This window comes from Gallus gallus, chromosome 1, assembly GCF_016699485.2.
Source record: "Gallus gallus isolate bGalGal1 chromosome 1, bGalGal1.mat.broiler.GRCg7b, whole genome shotgun sequence".
Lineage (NCBI taxonomy): Eukaryota > Metazoa > Chordata > Aves > Galliformes > Phasianidae > Gallus > Gallus gallus.
The window spans coordinates 137,020,664-137,039,730 of record NC_052532.1 but is presented as its reverse complement, the minus strand read 5'-3'; the positions used below and the strand labels follow the sequence as shown (position 1 = coordinate 137,039,730).

At 44.1% G+C, this 19,067-nt stretch overlaps 1 protein-coding gene across 7 annotated transcripts in view; it reads right to left on the bottom strand.

Annotated features, from left to right (window-relative positions):
* RASA3 (RAS p21 protein activator 3) overlaps positions 1 to 19,067 on the bottom strand; it is a 174,804-nt gene that overhangs the window by 107,971 nt on the left and 47,766 nt on the right. The gene's annotated exons all lie outside the window — the stretch shown is intronic.

The following is a 19,067-nucleotide window of genomic DNA, read 5'->3' as shown; positions in this document are numbered from 1 at the left end:
CTCCTCAGCAGTACAGTGAAGCAAGTTCAATTTTCAGCTTGATTTGTTTCAGCACATTGGACTGCCAGGAACTCACCTGCATTAGTGCTGACTCCAAGAGTCCTGAATTTAACAATACACTAATCTCAGTGGGACTCCAATCACCTCTCAGTTACCAGGACTAAAATACATTTCTCAACAGAACGATGCTGCTGATCTCAACCAGCGAGCAGAGGCAAGGAAAGGAAAGGGAAAAAAACCCAACCACCACGCAACCGGTCAGCGAGGCATCGACCTGCGGTACAATTCATTTTTTAAACAAGATTTCAAACTGTGACTAATCTGATCTCCCTGCGAGCAGCGGCATCACATGAATCTCGGACTGAGGAGCAAAACCAAGAACGAATGACTCATTGTGCAGGCACTGTGATGAGAACCAAACGCAAGAGCGTCCAACTTCAATAACTGCGGGAAGAGGAAAAAAGTGTTTACTTCTTCACTCCTCAGCGTCGAGGACAGATAACACAGGCACAGCAGTGAAGAAAAACAAGCAAGAAGAGGCTGAGCTGAGCATAATCATTTATTTTAAAAATAGTGATCAAAACCACAGGGTTCTGGAGTTACTTAGTGCAGATGTGTGCACATAAATACGTGACTGGTGTGAGCTGTTGAGATTTTCAAGAAGCACCTCAGCCAAAAATACAGTTTTCCCCTCTAGTTTCTAAAAACACTCATATGATTAAAATCCATATTTACATAGAAATGTATAACTTTCCACGGAATGTGCACAATCCGGCTGTTGTTCTTTTTATGCAAAGTATAAAGCAGGATATTAAAAATGGAAAGTGACCTACTTTTTTTAAGCTATGCAAAGTATTAACGTAATGAAGCTCAATCAATATGAGTTTCCTAATTTTCTCGTAGTTTCAGTTTATCAGTTACTCGTATGAGCCGCAGAGGAGGGGTGAGCGAGACGTACAGTCTGTAGAGCACTCTGGGATCGTTCAGTGCATTGCATGCCTACAGCGAGTGACAAAGCAGCCTTCAGCTACTTATGCAGAAGTGAAGGAATTAAGAAGTACGTACAAGAGGGACAACGGGCAACTGCTCTGAAATACGTAGTCAAACTCCTATATTTATAATAGCACCGTTAGCTCCTAACTCTGCCTAACACAGCACAAACCTGCTCTGACAGCCTCAGTAGCAAAGGTCCAACCGCAGCGAGATCTGCATGGCTGTCGATGATGCTCCTTCTCAAAATGATTGAGCCCAAACAAATGTTCATCCATGAAAAGGCAGGAATCAACTTCAAAAAAAAAAAAAGGAAGGGGAAGCAAAGAATACTTGATAGGGTGTGTAAATATAAATGCAAAATAGATACAGAAATGTGACGTTTATCTCAGTTAATAAATCTAACACCAAAAGCTCTTCTCAGTCAAACCAAGATCCAGCTTCACAGTTTTGAGGTGACGCAGCTGTTCAGTGCCAATGGTTTGACCACTAACATTGCCTGCCACATGCTGCTTGCATCGACTCCAAAATCAAAAGCAACAAGCCCTTCACGCTTATTCAAAGGGTGAACTCACACAGTCAGTGTTAATAAGCATCTATTGGCCAAGTCGTATCTGTGCAATATCCACTCAACTTTAAACAACTTCCCAAAAGCCCTACGTGAATTCACAGCTCATGAAAGAATCACAGTCTGCAGTCAGGGCACGCTTCTGATAGTCACATGCAAGATGAAGCTGACTTCTGGATTATATCACACACTTTCACTGACAGTAGGATAGTTTCTCACCGACATTTACAATAAGCAGCTGCAAAACTTAAAGCATGCAAATAGGCATACATAACTAAACGCTATTTGCTGGATAAAAAGATGCCATTTTTACCTTTTAGGGTAGAACAGACTTAGAGGCCGTAGACACAAACCCGTGGGCATGCGTAGTGAGTATTTTTAATGCTGGGGGATGGGGATGCACACACCAGATATTAGGCTAACAGAAAAGATCAATGCTTCTTTAGGAAAATCACCAAGACTTAAAAGCTGTTCAACTTCAGTTAACCCCTTACTCATGCCCACGTAGTTTCAGGAATGGCCCTACTTGTCTTTGCAAAGCGATACCACATAGCAGAGCTCTTCTGTGCAAGAAGTTTGTATTCCCAAGCAAGACGTTCGCTCTTTCAGTTAAAGATCTGGACTCCATCCCAGCTCTGCTGCAGACTCCATCTGTGCTTGTGCATAATAAGGCAGACAGCTAACTCCTGTACTCAAAATACCTCCCTCTGTAACACTTCACATTCGAAACACAACTTGAGTTCCTCAGAGTTCCTAACTGCTCTGGAGAACTGCATTACAGTATCTGCTAATGCAACAGCACAACACGTTGCAGAAACTGCAGGTGAGGGCCAGCTACAAAGAGGCTCGTGAAGATAACCCGACCAAACAGATGCTGCTGTGCAGCGAGAAAAGATCAACTATACTCACTGGGGCTCAGAAGCCTCCTGCCTACTCACGTGACAGCACATGAAGAGAAATATCAGACACAAATTAGGATTTACCAACACAGAGAGGGAGGAGACAAAGCATTCGGACCCTCTGAACAAAAGAGTGAGGCAGACAAATGGCTCCCAGTAACCAAGAGAGGAAATACTGCTGGCAGGATATACCTCCTAGCAGCGCTGCTACATGTACAGAGAGGGAAAATAGCTCCCAAAGGCTTTACTGTACAAAGCACAACAATTCAGATATGAGAAAGGTAACATAGGAGTTGGAATGCAAACTGCCCAGAAAGGCTCCATGACGGCAATCACTTTAAGAGCATTTGTCTTCCCCCTCATGGGAAGGCGCCCAGAGCGTGCTGCACCAAACACTGGGGCACAGAGACTCCAAGCTAACGGGCACAGGCACAAAGAACAGAAGCACGGGACAACACAGACACAATCCCAACAGCTCCCATCATGAACTTATGTCTAAGTTCACTCTAAACACTGCAGCACTGTAATATCTGAAATAGCCATAAGCCCCGCTCTGCTGTCAGCAGATCTGAAGCAAGCCGCTGCCCTTCCAGAAGGCAAGCTATTTCTGAATATTAACAACCTTCAGCACAGGAAAACTACCTTTTTTTTCTTAGCTCCGGATCTAACCTGTTCTGAAACTGAAGCACTCCCGCTGCAAGCTCCCAAGTGAAGTAGAGGATACTCCTGCGTGTGGGAGAACAAACCCAAGTTTGCTATTTGACCAAAGATAAGCTCCGAAAGATAAGCAAAAATAACACTCTTTGGAAATTGCTATGTATATTCACTTAGGTGATAGCATTTTGGATCACTGATATTTATGTATTTCCTTGGGAGTTTTCATAGGCATTAATCTGAATTTCTCTCCTTGGAAAGCCAAATAAAACAGAACGGGTTCGTGTAATAGTATGTTCTTGGCACATAGAGGATATTCCTCCCGAGAAAGACAGCAAATGCTATTTAACAGCATAAAATTGGCAGGAAATCTCAAAGGCTAGTATTATACCTAATTTTTAATATTAACTGATCTGCAAATCAGATTGCATTGCAGTCTTTTACATGCCAGAATTCCAACCCTCATTCCGCCCCAAAAGGCAAAAAAGCCAAAAGGGGGTTATCCAGCAGGCCGTTCCACACCTGTTTCAATAATGCTGCAGTTTCACAGCCACCTGAAGCCACCACCATCATGCAGCTGATGCACTCACCCATCTTGCCCTCACACCCTCACGTGTGCTACATGAGCTCACGCTGCAGAGCACATCTGGCCAGAACAGAACTTCTGTGCCCATCAGCTCTAGCACAGAAGTTCCTAATGAAATCACGCCACAGATATCTGCCTTGTCACATGAGGAGGGCTGCAGTGACAGCACACGGGACAGAACATAAAGAGCTTGTGTGACCACACGGTATTAGACATGCATTTCTAACAGGTTTATGGTATGCGTGCTCATGAAAAAAAATGCGAGGCTGCTGTCTCACAGCAACTTAAGACTACAGGCTCACTTTCAAGGCTATTCTTACTGGCATTGCTTCATAATGCCGTCACCTAAAGACTCAAAAACAGCAAAGCTTCTAACCTATTCAGGTTAGCACTAAAACAAGAAGCTGCTCTACTTATAAACAGGTCCAAATCAACCAGCACCCGTTCTTACTTCAACTGCACCCTACCTGGCCACCACTTGATGCTCTCTGCCAGTCAGTCTCCACCGCTCACCTCACTGCTGAGCCCTCTTACTTCAAGTAACTAACTATCCAGCAAAGGTCTCCAAGTCTAGTTATATATTCAGACAGGAAGCACTGAAGGAAACCTGTCTGTGTGAAACAATACTGAGTCTTGCTCATACCGCAATGCTGAAGCTCAAACAAGCTGATTTAAATATGATTTCACATGACTTTGACAGTCAACTCGTCTACATTCATTCGGTCTTCCCTTTAATTCAGCTGAATCACAATCATCGCTTTGACTGTACATTACGTTGCGTAGCATCTCTTTCCTCAGATCCTTCCCTCCTTACTAAAATGAAGACTAAAACACAACCAGAAAACCCACAAGGGAATCATCTGCTGGCCACATCAAGCACGCTCATATCCTACTCACTGCCAGCAGCACTCATCCTCCATCTGAGAATGAAGCATTTTGCCCAGAATGGTATTTTCCCTGAGTTTCTCTCCAGCTGCCCCCACCACAGCGCCCAGGGGGCGGAAGCAGCAGAGCGCAGCCCTTTGCATGCACGCAGCTGCTGCAAGCTCGGGGTGCTCCGTTTCCCCAGAGCTCTCCAGCTAAGCTCAAACCCAACTCTGGAGGACACGCACCAGAATCGCTGCCCCGCCAAACCAAAACTCAGAGCAGTTCCTACCGTAAAACCACATTTTCTTCCTAAATGGAGCATTTATTCATTCTGCTACACGTGCAAGCCGAAGGTAGGCAGACCTATTAGACTTTATTAAAAATACTGTCTTGAGATTATTCACAACAGCTGTTTCCTCTTCAGGCTAGAGGAAAACAGATGGCAACATAACAAGAGCTAGATAATTTTAAAAAATTAACTCTAAAACATGGCACTTGTACAGGATTTCTTCCACTCATGCATCTCCAAATGGGATAGTTAAAAAAAAAAAAAAAGCTGCTGCCAAATGTTATTTTGCTAGTAGAATATATAACAGCTTGATAGCATAATTAACATACTAAAAACAAGGGCAGAACAAAGAATACATGGAACTGCAGAGAAAAAAAAATTGCAGGCTGCATAGAACCATAGATCACAAAGCTGTCGCTCTAGATTCCCTACAAAAACACTCCGAACGTAGCTTATCACCTCTCTCCAACACCTATGGAGCATTAAGATGGGTGTGGAAAAGATGGGTGTGTTCTCTTCAGTATTTATTTGCAACTTCAATCGAGATTCATGAGAATGGAAAACAGCATGAAAAACATTTAAAGCCATCCTAATTATCCTTGTGAACATAACGAGGGGATTTTATTTGCGTCGGTCTGGCAGCCCAACAACTGCATTTCACACGCATTCCTTAAGAGCAGAACCGAAGAAACTATAAATACATTGCTATTACATTTTAAACTTAGGCTGGGGGAGACCACGTATTACTGAGCTACCACATGTCGAAACAACTGTTTGAAAGTTTCTAAAAATTCCTAGCAAAACAGCAGTATTTCTTGACAGGCAGCCGTGAATAAACCCAACTGATTGCTCCTTCCACAGGACAAATTGAAGAGTAAGGCAAAAAGCTTTGGACAGGAACAAGAAGCCGTGCTTCTCAGCACACACTGTAAAGAAACAGAGTTTAGGGGAGTGTGAAAGATTGTTTTTTCCCCCTCAGACACTCTTAGGTGTGGTTTTAGTGGAGCCCCGTACTAGCAGCCCAGGTTGTAAGTCTCAGTAGCATATACTGGGGAAGTAAATGGGAAGTATACTGGGTAAAGGAAACACAACTGCAGTTCACTATTTGGTGGGTACAATGCATCTCAGAAATAACTGCTTGGCTTGGTATACACTGAAGAACTTGTACCTTGTGCCTTTTTTTTTTTTTCCTTCAACCAGGCAGAGGAATTTGTTTGTGCAAACAAAGTGGTATCTGTCAGTTCCAGCACTTCTCAAACCCCAGTGAAGATGTGCAGAGCTACTCCTGCATCTGGGTTGTTAGTTGGGGTAGTACGGTTAGGTTGCGGTTGGTCTTGATGATCTCGAAGGTCTTTTCCAACCTGAGCAATTCTGTGACTCTATGACTCTATTCTCCTTCTCCACCAACACAGCAGCTGGGCCTTCACTGCCTGTCCCAGCACCCTCCCTAAAGAAAACCAAGAATTAAATAACCAGAGCCATCAGACACTCGCTTTACCGTGACAGCAAAATCCACCCAAAAGATAACGCCTGCTGTGTGTGTGTACATTCAACCCTAAGGAAAAAAGAAAACAAAACAAAACCCACCACACACACCATTCCAGATGGCTAGCACATTTAGAAACAACCATCATCCGAAACTCCTCTCTGGGGAAGCTTGGCTGTATCATTACTAGTACAACTCAAGCTATGATTTCTGTGATTCTTCCACACAGTGTTTAACTGCAGTAATTTTTAGCCAGTACGCCTCAAAAGTGCAGAGCTTCTGGTAGGGAGATAAATACATGAATCTGCACATATATTTTACTATACATAGCATATAATAGCAAGGTGTACTACATGTATATAATTACCTGCGTGATTACATACTACAATTATGTAATCATAATGTAGGATACATATTTATATATTGTATAAATTATACAGAATTATATTATATGAAAACCCCGAAGAACCTGCAAGCAACTTTAAACTCAGCAGCTTTGTTCAGCTAACATTTCAACAACTTCAATTTCATTTTTGACAGAACTTATTTTGCTGCTTTTGCATACAGCTTTAACTGAGCTACAGAGCAGAGGGTTTTTCCTTCTACCAGCAACATCAAATATCATATGATGGTAATCTTCACTTTCTGCACTAGATCATAAGAAAGTATGAAGCGTCTAGAATAGCCTAAGTTTCTGAAGGTTTAAAATCCAAGTAGTGAAGAGAAGAAAGGCAGAAACAAAGACATTTCTTCCTGCACCACTTAGTCTTTCTGGCCTACACTCCAGAGGCAGAAGATGATCAGATTTTGCAACCTGATCAGTGTTTTATTCAGTGTTTGTGATCTCAAGTAAGACAGCGAAGTCTCAGACAGACATGCTCATGTATTCCCTAGCTGTGACTGTATGAATCAATTTCTTCTATTTATGGAAAGCGCGTATTAAATTAACTCCTGCCTTGGCATTTATCATCCACAGGCTTCATTCTCAAATTCACGGGATATCCTCTGTCCAGCACAGGCTGCCATTCCAACCCAGTTGTGTAACTCCTGCTGGCGTGCCTAGCCAAATTTGACTCAATTCCACATTACAATGTAAAAAACGACAAATCATTATTTGTTTGCCAGCTGCAGAACTCAAAGGGGTGTTGTGACTTCCATTCCCCAGTTCCAGTCCCACTTTGAGACCAGTTTAAATGGCACCTCTTCCTTTCGCCTTTCGCTCGCTCCCTTTCATTCATGCAAAGTAGATGTAAACACCTTTATCCAAGATCTGCTTTGTAAATTAGAAGCTGTCTTTCTAATTTTAAGCACAGACTCAGCGTTGTTTTCTTCTAGAAGCAGAGGTAATGTTGTAAGTCAAGCCTACATTCAAAATAAAAGAGATGGGGCACAACAAGCTTCCTTCCTCATTCCTTTGCTCCCCTAACAGATCCCCATTAGAGATGCCTGATGACAACTACCTGTTTCATACGGGCTATCTCTAATAAAGCTCTCTCACTTATCACTCAGAAGTGCAAATTACAAACAGTTCACACCCAGCAGAAGATGTCTGCTGAATAGATAGCACAGCTCCGTGGTCTTCCCAGCAGGGAGGAAAAAGCCACTTAACCAGATAAGCGTGTCCTTTCAACTTCTCTCCACTTCCACCTCCTCGATGCACCCTTCAGCTCAGGGTACCTAATCCAAGCCAGGCAGTGCCACAAACAGTGCTGCCCTTCAGTGAAAATGCTCTCATAAACCCCAGAAGTAACAGGAAAGCCACTCTGAGAGAGAATGTGTGATAACTGCCTGTACATTTTGAATTCGCTCTCCCTGCTCCTTGGTTTAGTGAGATCCTCTTCCACATTGTTCGTCCAGTGACTGTGAAAAGCTTTCCCCCACAACTGCTCTCCCTTTTTACTTCTTTGCTTAGCTTGATTCCCTGTCATCACCCTGCTCTTACACAAGCAAGATAACTTTACATACACAGCAATGGTTGCTGCATGGAATTACTGAACTCGCACAGTGCAGACTCTGTGTGCACGTTAAGACACAGGTGAATCTTCCACGATGGGCATTCAGACTACAACTTAAAACACTTTCAATGAGTTATCGTTCACCTCATTTAAAAAAAAAAAAAGAAAAGATTCACACTGAATTCACACTGAAAGTCTTCGTTCTTCTAACGCTTTCAGCTGGGGAGAATTAAAGAGGAAGACTGAGGCACCCGCATGTCTATCTATAAAGCACTGGTCATTGCTCACCCTTCTGTGGAAGCAGAGCATGACAAGGACCAGGACAAACCGCCATCCCCTCAATTAGTAGGAAACTCACATGCAGACAGAACCGTCTCACCCCAAGCCCGGTAGAACCACAGGTTGAGCTGAGAAGCTTATTTTTGCAGCTCTACACAGCCCTTCTGCCTTTTGCAAGAGCTCCTTCAATACAGCTCCTACTGATGTATCACTGGAAGTCTAAAAAGTCCTTAGGACTTTCTGTCTGGGATAGGGGAGAGGAAAGGAGAAAGGAAACAAAAGGAACATGATGCTAATGGTTCCCTTCAGCTAATCAACAGAATGGTGCTGATGTGATGTAAGAGTGGGCTTGCCACAGCCCAGGGAGAAGTTAAGAATGCACACCAGAAACTTCACAAAATCGGACATGGTTTTCAAACCACAGAAAAAGGGAAGAAGAATAAATCACTAAAAATGTCACAGAATGAGAGCTAGCTATTAGCCAAATAGATGCATAAAGGGACAAAACACAGCTGCAAAAGGTTAGGGGGGGCTTCACGAGAATTTATTTTCTTTCCATCCCAACAGTCCAATTAGCAATCATCGTTATATACTGCAGCAATAGCTACCTAATAGCCAGTGCCTCCCACACCCCCCTCTTAACCACAAATAGCTGTGGAAATACTCTCCTCACAAAGCAAGTCACAGCGACTTCAAGAATCACAGTTGGAGGTTGGCTCTCCCAGCACACAGGATGCGTTTTATTGCCACAGTCAGCATTACAAAACAGGCAGCCCCGTTCTCTGTTATTGCAGCTGCACTTCTTCTTTTCACCCTTTAGGATTCCCACCACAGCTACCCCAGGATGAGGAACTGCAAAGTTTTATTAGAGAAACACCGGCCCAGACAAGCCCTTACGGCAACATCAGAGGTCCCAGGGCCCTGAGCACCCGTTCTCCCCCAGCCCTCAGGCTCCAAAGCCTCAGCTTGAGGCCAGTTGTGATCCACAGCTGCCTGAGCTCAGAGCAGTCCAATGGGAAAAAGGAGCTGTGTGACAAAGCACTGCTAGAAGCCTCACTGGGCCTCCTGCTCCCTAAGTGACCAGGGGCCCTTCAGAAAGGTAAGCAGCTAGAAGTCAGGTTTGTCATTAAGGCTACGGCAGGCTTCTCTGCACCGTTCAGACTCCACACAAGTAGAAGAGAAGCTGCAGTACAAGTCTTACCCTCATACAAAACAATACACCTGGATGGGTACCTCTATGTGGTAGCACAGTGCTAGGATTCCCATCGCTGTCAGCTTACAGAAGGCGATAACTGGAGTGAAAACTTGCAGAAGGATGGGAAGCATCTGACCATGTCCTGCTGCAGGAGGGAGAGAGGTACGCAAGGGGAAGAAAAGGGAAAGCAACAATTTAGTACTGGTTTCCTAATAATAGCTTCCTCCCTACTTTCTATTCTCCAGACCCAAATGGTCACTACAAGTGTTTTCTACTAAACTCCTGCCCTCCTCAAGCATTTCAGCTTAAAGCAGTTGCATCGACTCAGGAGATGTCAGCTCCTTCTGCAGATGCTAAAGCTGCTAGGTAGCCCCGTGCTTTAAAATAGGCTTTAAAATAGGGATTTAATTAGAACAGAAAAGAATAAATGCCAGAAAACAGAAATTGGGGTCTTCTCTGATCCTTGGGGGAGCTATTTGTTCTGGTATTGCATTTCATTTCCCCAGCAGTGAATATGCCAGGCAGGGCTTTGACTGCAAGAACCCTATGATGTCCAGGAGGGCGCAGAAGGCATTAAAATGCAGATTGACAAGAACAGGATCTCAAAAGGAAGGAAACAAGACTTGGCCAGGCAGAGAAACAAAATCCTCCCTGCACTCTGCTGTACCATCCCCTAGGAGGGCTCTTGCTGCCCTGTGCACTGCTTGACCAGAGCAGCTCCATTCCCCCTGCAGCTGGAAGCCCCCTCTGAGAGGCACCCACCCCTCACTTCTCAGCAGGGGAAAGGTGCACAGGGAACAGACTAAGCAGAATGAGGACCACCAAGCACAACAGTGATGTCCCAGTCTCACGTGTTTGTAGAGTCAGCACTTTTCTTCTTGGGGGTACCTGAGGTGAAACCCCAAGTCCAATTCACAAAAACACCAGTCAGTCACTGTGGCAGCTGAAGTAAGCTGTGCAGGGAGCGTGTGCCAGGCTTAGGATGAGGGGAGAGGAGAAGCAGGTAGAAAAATCCAGAATTAGCCTTAAATTGTCACTATACCCGGTAGATACCATTTTTCAACCCTGTTCCCCACTTAAGACGGTCACTTCAAACTCAAAAAAGGCAGAAACAGAACTCAACTCCACAGCACACCAAGCAGGACAACACAAGAGCTCATCACAAGTGTTATCAGAGCAGGTTTTGAACGGGACAGATGCACGGTAAGCCACATATCTCAATGCAGGATCGGAATACAGAACTGCTCACGAAGTACCTCCCATCGCATGGACTTAAAGAAGCACAGTGTTTTTTTTTAATTTGTAAGATATATTCCCACATAGCTGGAGTTTCATGTTCACACAGACATCAGCCTAAGGGGCCACTAGACAACCCTCATGCTGGTACCACTCAGTTTCAAGTATTTGACTTTGGAAGCTCACCAACGCTTAGCAGAAGTGCAAACCCCTTCTTTCTGTATACTGGCCACAGATTGGCTCATAAGCTTGAATGATGATGTATGTCCAATATCATAAGGTCATATATGCTCAGAGGGCGGTGAGGCGCTGGCACAGCTGCCCAGAGAAGCTGTGGTGCCCCATCCCTGGAGGTGCTCAAGGCCAGGTTGGATGGGGCACCCATCAGCCTGGGCAGCCTGAGCTGGTGGGGGGCAGCCCTGCCCATGGCACGGAGTGGGGCTGGGTGGGCTTTGAGCTCCCTTCCAACCCAAACCACTCTGTGACTTCACATAAGTCAAGAATCCACACTGCTGTCTTACAGGCAGAACAGCACCTGTGTGTTTCAGTGACTATCCTAAATCAGGCTGTCTTTCAAATAATTATTATAAAAACTCATTAAGGTTAATTAAGGAATAAATGAACTTAGGAAAAAAAAATAAGCACCTGAGAAGAATGTAAAATGGGCCAGGTCACACTTACTGTCAGTTGCCTTGAGTGTCTGGAGCTGAACCATCTGGACAACTGGGAAGACTACAAACCAACATCAGCGTGAATACAATGTTTATAGCTAAGCCTAGAAAGCGTTGATCAGATCCTAACTAAAGACCATTTAGAGACACCATCAATATCACAGAAGACTTGGAACAGCATATTCTCCAGTTACTTCTGATTTAGAAAAACCTCAACCTCCTCCCCTGTCTCCCCTAGGCACTCCCAATTCAAAGCCCTACAACACAATTCATATTCCCAACTAAGTGTTCCACACTTCAAAAAACCACTTAACCGTGATCTTGATAATAAGCTTTTTTTGCTGCAATAATTTTACTTGAATGTCTGTTAAAAATAAATAAATAGAAATCCTGATTAAAATAAAGCCAACCCACTGGCTCAAAGTGACCTTTTGCAGCTTTATACTTCCATCACCCTCATCCCATGCTGGCCTATTTTAGCATTAATCTCATGTTCTCCACAGAAAGCTATCATTCAAGCAAACAAAGCACCACAAAGCAAAAAATCTAGCACAGAGGGAGTGGGCTTCAGCCCATCCCTGCTACCCCTACAGATACAGAGGCTCAGCACACTCAGTTTCCAGCGCACCAAATTAGGGCCCAGGAGCACAGACTTCATCAGGGCTACCAACCAACGCAATTTGGCATTGTGCCTGGTGTGATAAGCACAGTATTTAGAATCACAGAATCACCAAGGTTGGAAAAGACCCACAGGGTCACCCGGTCCAACCATCCACCCATCGCCAATAGTCCTCATTACACCACGTCCCTCTACACATTTGCTCCTACGGGATTCCCAACGCAGGGCGCATGGCACTGCTGAAATAGGGGCCCTGCCTTAAAGCACAAAGAGACACAAAACAATGAAAAATAAGATTTGGCAAGTTTGACTTCATAAAATTAGGAGAAAAACACACTCTCAATTCCAGAGATCCGCTTTGCACAATAAAGAAAAGCCTACATTCAAGAGAATGAGGTACAAATTTTCTGTTACCTGAAGGATTACTGACTCCCATTACCAGATGCACACAAAATATGTTGTAGGCGTCTCTGTGAAACTCCAGTAATGAGTGCATATGCGACATTTCCAGCTAGACTATTACAGAGATCAGTTACATTCAGTCCTGAAGTTGATTTAATACAGTCATTCACTTGAATATTTTTTACTTTCAAACCCACAACTTTCTGGAACACTGTCACAAAAGCAGGTGTCAAAACACACTAATTATCAGCCTGTTAGAGCTTCATTTTTACTGAAGTTATTTTGCCACATCCCAACATCCCAAATTCCCCCAAGCACTTTTTAATTCCCTGTCAAAAGCTCCTGCCTCAATACTCAAGAAACAGATAGGAAGGAGCGTGGGTCTGAATAAAAAATGTGACATTTATTGGGTTTTTCTCCCCCTCAAGCAATTTTGCTTAGTAGGTCTAAAAACAAAACAAAACAAAACCTACCATGGTAAGGAGGGGAATCAAATATAGGATATCACTTATACTGTCTTGCAATCTACTTCCCTCCAACCCTGCGTGCAACCCCAATTTCCAGGCACCACCCCAGCCTGGCTCTCTGCTTCCTAGCGAGAAGGATCAGACCTGGCTCTGGTCAAGGCTGGATTTGTGACCACAACTTCCTTTCTCCTCACTTACAGCAATGCCCGTTCCGCAGCAATTCCCTGGAGCTCCTCTTCTACAGTATTGTGCCCAGACTGGCCTGCACTGCAGCTAGTGGAAACTCTGGTGTTCACAGCGGTCAGGTGGAATAGCCAAGAGCTGTTGGCTAACAGCACGTAGCAAATAGAACTGCTTGAAACAATCTAGAGAGGGCAAGACAAATGTCTGTAGAAATAAAAAAATTCTGGTGGGGTCAAATCCTACCTTAACTTTGGGCCAACAGATGCCAAATGTGCCTCTTCAGGTACCTTAGCAACTTGGCACTGGAATATCAGCCAAAGCCCTGAATCTCAAATACCTACACTACAAAACGTGACTACAGATCTTCAAAGAGGAACGTATCTCAGAGGGTTTGCAGCAAGAGTTGATGAGTACCTTCTGCTTATCTACTAGGGAATGCCTACACAACCATTAGAGATCAAGCACCATGCGCAGGGAGGCAAAATGCAACTCCATGGATCTTGGGAGGCAAGCAAGGGTAGGCCCCAGGACAGCAGGAGGCCTGAAGGCCTCCACAGCCAGACTGGGCATAGGCTGCTGAGAACCTGCAGACATCAAGAGAAGGACCTCAGCGATGGTCAGAGCAGGGCATAAACCTTAGGGGAGCACAACTCCTCTACAACTTAAGCGGAGCAGGTGCACAATTGCTAGGATGTATGCCTTCCCAAAACAGAGCTCAACTCAACCTGTGAGAGTCAATCAGCACCCACAGAGCAAAGTAACTTTGCTTCTACTCAATTCTCAGCTGCGCTGAGCAGCACTGTTACTTTTGTATAATTGCAGGAGGTTTAAGGACCCTAAAAATAGGAGATATGCTATCTTATACTGTACCCCATATGCTCTGCTGAAAGATGCATTTCAGACAACTGCTGGATTCATAGCTCTTCCACTATTTTTGCATTTCTAAGGGGAAACAAGTAGCACTAGCCCCGATTTTCTTATGAGACTAATGAATAAACCTAATGCACAACTACCTGCATTTACAAGCTTCTTCCTGTAATCAATGATACAGTTTCTGGGAAAAAAAAAAAGAATCAAGAGAAGACAAAAAAGCAACTGGAGTCAGCGGATATGAAAATGCAATCTCCAGAGACCTGACAGGTCTCGCAGTGCCAGCATTCCTCGCTTCTCTCCGCTAAATTGCATTAAAAGAGGCAACTAAAAATAAGACAAATATCTCTACGATAGTGAAGTTCTTCACGAAAAAGAAAAAAGCTGCCACTTCAGCGAGATTGTGCAATTCAGAAATGGAAGGGACAACAGCCAGTGTGAAGATGAAGAGGAGAAACAATGCTCCTAATGCAAACCAGATCGAACGGCAGGTGTCTCGTGAAGGTTCTGAACTGGCATGATGCCATTGCACATCCTCATAAGCACAGCCAGCACGCAACAGCTTTTCTCTCCATCTCAGCAGCAGCACTCACAGCTGGCAGGTGACAACAAGCAAAGAAGCAGCCACCGGGGGGTTGGAGCTCGATGATCCTTGAGGTCCCTTCCAACCCAAGCCATTCTATGGTTCTGATTTGCTCTGGAAGGCTCAGGCCAGCCACTCGGGTATTTTCAGGACGTAAAGCAGTCATAAAAGCACTTGTTTTGTTGTTGTTGTTAGGTGTTTTGTCGGTAGAACAGAACAGCCTTGCCAAAAATAAGCGCAATTGTGTTCAACTGCTGCATTCCCTCTCTCTCAGTCACTGTTAGCTATCTGCAACAACGCAACTCACGCCGGTGAATCCTTACTTCAAGCACTGCGGGGCTGAGGGGCGGCTTGTTTTGGTTTGGGGTGCGTGCCGCTCGCACACCTTGTCACACACCCACAGCTCAGTTTTCCAGTGCTGCGTTCTTGAGCCCTGCAGCAGTCACCGGCTTCTCCAGCCAAAATCTAAGAGCAACTGTAAAATGTCACACTCTGTGTCGCCTGCAAAATAGATCTAATTTTGTATCACAGACCAGCGATTGTTCCAGGGGGAAAGAGAGAGGGGCGAAGAAAGGGAGCTTTTATACTACGGAGCAGATTTTCCTTCTCTTCCTACCACCCTCCTGCCTACTATTTTGGAAGCTGAACGACTGCCAGAGAAGTCACTGAAACTGTTCCTCGTTGAAATTTGGAAACAAAGCACCTTAGAAGCTTCCTGATACGCTTCAATTCCGCTGATAAACACAGGGAACACGTAACTGCCCCTAGGACCTCGCTAAAGGCTTTAGAACACACAACTCAGAAGAAGATACTGAGAGAAACAGCTTTCAGAAAGCTGCGGGGCAGCCCTGAATGGAACAGGAAATGAGGAACAAAGAAAGGAATTTCATAGATTCCAGATGTACTCTGACACCAGCTGGGAAACACAAGCAAGAATCAACTGCAGCCTTGTAAGAGGCTACCACTGACTGTTTGCTTCTAGGCTTCTTGAGCAAAACTAAGTAGCTGTAAACAATTTGTAAACAGAAATACTTTTTGGAAGAAATTGGAAACAGTAGGAAAAATAAACTTCTTCCCCTCTCTCCTAAAGAGTTTAAAACTCAAGTGTCAGAGCATCTGGGTTTTTGGAGCTGCTTCTTTAAACACAGGAATTCTATATAAGCAGCCATAACAGAAGCGCGACTGTAAGCAAAGTATTTCAAGCTGCCAGTTTCTCAGTTCTTGGAACACGAAAGCCGACTGAAACTTAAAAGCAAGGAAAATCAAGGACCACAAAGCTCATTTCTATTATGTAGCTTCTGCAGAATTGGAACTGAATGGGTATTTACGTTTGTCAATTGCAAAAAACAAAGCAGTTATCACTCACTCCAACTTTATCCCCCTGCCTACAAATTAAAACAATCGGAGTGGTAGAACCCTGGGAAAAAGAGCTGGTTTGCAAGTTCAACCATCTCTCTGCTCCCTGTGTAACCCCACATCTCCAGAGCTGTAAGTTCCCTTTTCGAAACACGAACTCAGGCCTTGCAAGGCAGACTTCTTCTAACTGGATTTTGAAATCTCTTTGAGTAACAACTGCAGTGACAAACACGAGTCTGTTTCCTCCCGAAGTCATTGTAAAAGATGAAAAGAAAACTGAAGGTTACATCTTACGGGATGCAGGCCTATGTTATCAGATGAGTCCTCTTCTCGCTATTGGGAAGATTATTTGTTCTTTTCAAATGAACTTCAAGGCTTTTCTCAAGTTTGTTGCAGATGGCTCATCTGAGAAGCTTCATCTACTGTTCATCCCCCTGCCACAGGCATATACAAGTAAGGTATAACAACACACACATTGAACATTGCCATCAAGTGCTACCTGCCCAAATCCACCGGTCATTGACACACACGTGAACCCGCCTCCCCTTTCCCACTGCTGCAATTCCCCATTACACACTAGTCATCCTTTCCGGGTACTGCAGGGAGTCACACAGTTAGACACCTCAGCAAGTAGGGAACAGCAACATACGGCTGTTGGGCTCATGAAGAGCTCTTCATTTTGCCCTGGTGCTCCTGCTGGGAGAGGGAATGACCAGCAATGCAGTCTCCGGACAGAAAGAAAAAGGTGAAACATCCGAGGTCTGGAATGTACAACTGCAGAGCAGCACTCCCAACCTAAGTGAGAAGGAAAGGGGTTCAGACTAGGCTGTAAGGCTTCCATGTTTTTGCTCTTTCCTCAGAAGACCTCAAAAAACTCCAGATATCCGACACTTTCTTCTCTTCTCACACAGTAAAGAGGGGGGGAAAAAAAAGCCTCAAATCCCCCTGAATCTCCAACGAATCTGTAACACATCTAACACTTGGTAACGATCCACTAACCATTCTGAGAAATGAAAACAGAGAAAGGCAAATCCAGTTCTTTATCTAATCTTAAAGATTCACATTTCATTTTGCGACAACTTTCACCTAGAAAGTTCTTCTATAGGAGGAAAACAACACATGAAGTTTCAGGGAAGTTGCTTTCCCTTGGTAGAGGTTAGGAAGGGGGAGGAAGGAAGTTAGATTTGTTTTGTTTTTATTCCAAAACAAAGCTTTTAGTTGCATCCTAAATTCAGTCACCAGTCCACCACGCTGAAGAAACCAAGAAGGCCCTGTGAAAGAACCGGCCCTCCCTAAGTTTTAATAGATGTTGATAAAGCCAGAAGCTGAGCCAGCCATTCAGAATGTGCACGTGTGTGACCAGCTTTAGGGGTTAATAAAACACTGTTACTACCTCCGACTGTACCTCAAACTCTGTGACTCAACCACAAAACAGCCAAAGCCCTGCTTACCAGAAGGTTTGAAAGTGTAACAGTAAGGCACAACACTGCGCCTTTTAACTACTGTTAGTATATCCCTTGCTTGACTTTCTCCTCACATGCATTAATAGCCCACTGGCACGCAAACATTCATTTTTCTTTCATATATCCGTGGCTAAACGTTTGCTGGGCTGAAATGATGTCTGCTATTTACATCTTTCCCCATATCCAGCAAACTGTAATCTTCTATCTTTTACTCTGAGCTTCTTCCTCCACTCACAAAAACCCTAAGATTTATTCTCCCTACACCAGTTTGCAGAGCATTTACCCACAAGTGAATTGTGACAAAATTAAAGGTATTAAGTACTCCGTAACAACCCTAAGTGGATTTTGCCTCATCCTTCTGCTTCTCCCCAAGAGACAAAGCGCTACGTGAGCTACTCAGAGATTTAATTCAGCTCTCAGAGAAGTGTAACTACTGCCTTCAACAGAATTACTCACAATTCAGACTCCTACAACGGAGATCTGTCAGTCCCCCATCAGCCGCAGATTGAGGAAGTACAGGGGGAATATCTGATGGTCCATTTGCAGTCTGCTCTGCCTAACTCCTTTGAGAATTTTAACCCAGCATATGAGATCAATGGTAGTTTAGCAGCAGGCTGCTCTCTTACATCTGCTTTCTAATCTTGCTTTGGGATGAAAACCTTTCAGGCATGGGGAAGCATCCCTTAAATGGGAGCACGAGCGCAGTGAATGACTTTTCACAAACCACTGACTTGTGTTAGCGTATCACAAAGCCACGTGCCAAGCACGGATGAGCATCAGGCATCAGGGACCAAAGACGAGGTAGCACAGAAGCTAATATTGGGACCGACTCAGCCCAGTAATTTAAGGAATATGTTTTCAATCCATTTTAAAAAAGAAAACAAAACAAAAACTTGGGGAATGTTCCAACGCAATGAATAGTTTTCAAAAGCATTTGCTGGAAAACCAGGAACCTAAGATACCCAGCACTTACATAACGCCCTCATGTAAGAGCATTTGGTACTCTGACCAGCAGATAATCACCTCAATGAGAAGACAAGAAAACACCATTAGCTCACACAGCAGAGATTACTTTTTCCAAATGTATTAGTTTCAAAAGAAAAAAAACAAAATAGAAAATGTGCTTCCTGGTATCAGAGGCTCTGAGCAGATGTTTCATGGTTCCCTTCATGAGAATTTAACTCTACGCAATCTACAAGCCAAATCACACCGCCTTCCATCCTCACATAGAATCATTTCCTCCTTTAAAAAAAAGAAAAAAAAAAAGAGTTAATTAGTTAATTTGTGGATAATCTGATGTCAGGCTGGCCGCCCCAAAGACAAGCATCCTTTATTTCTGCACAAAATAAGTTCACTGAAGTATTTTCCAATGCTACCTTAGTTGCTTTCTCCTACTTGGAGAAACTGCACCTTGTCCCCCACACTTGCTCCAGCCCCAGCTGTCACAGC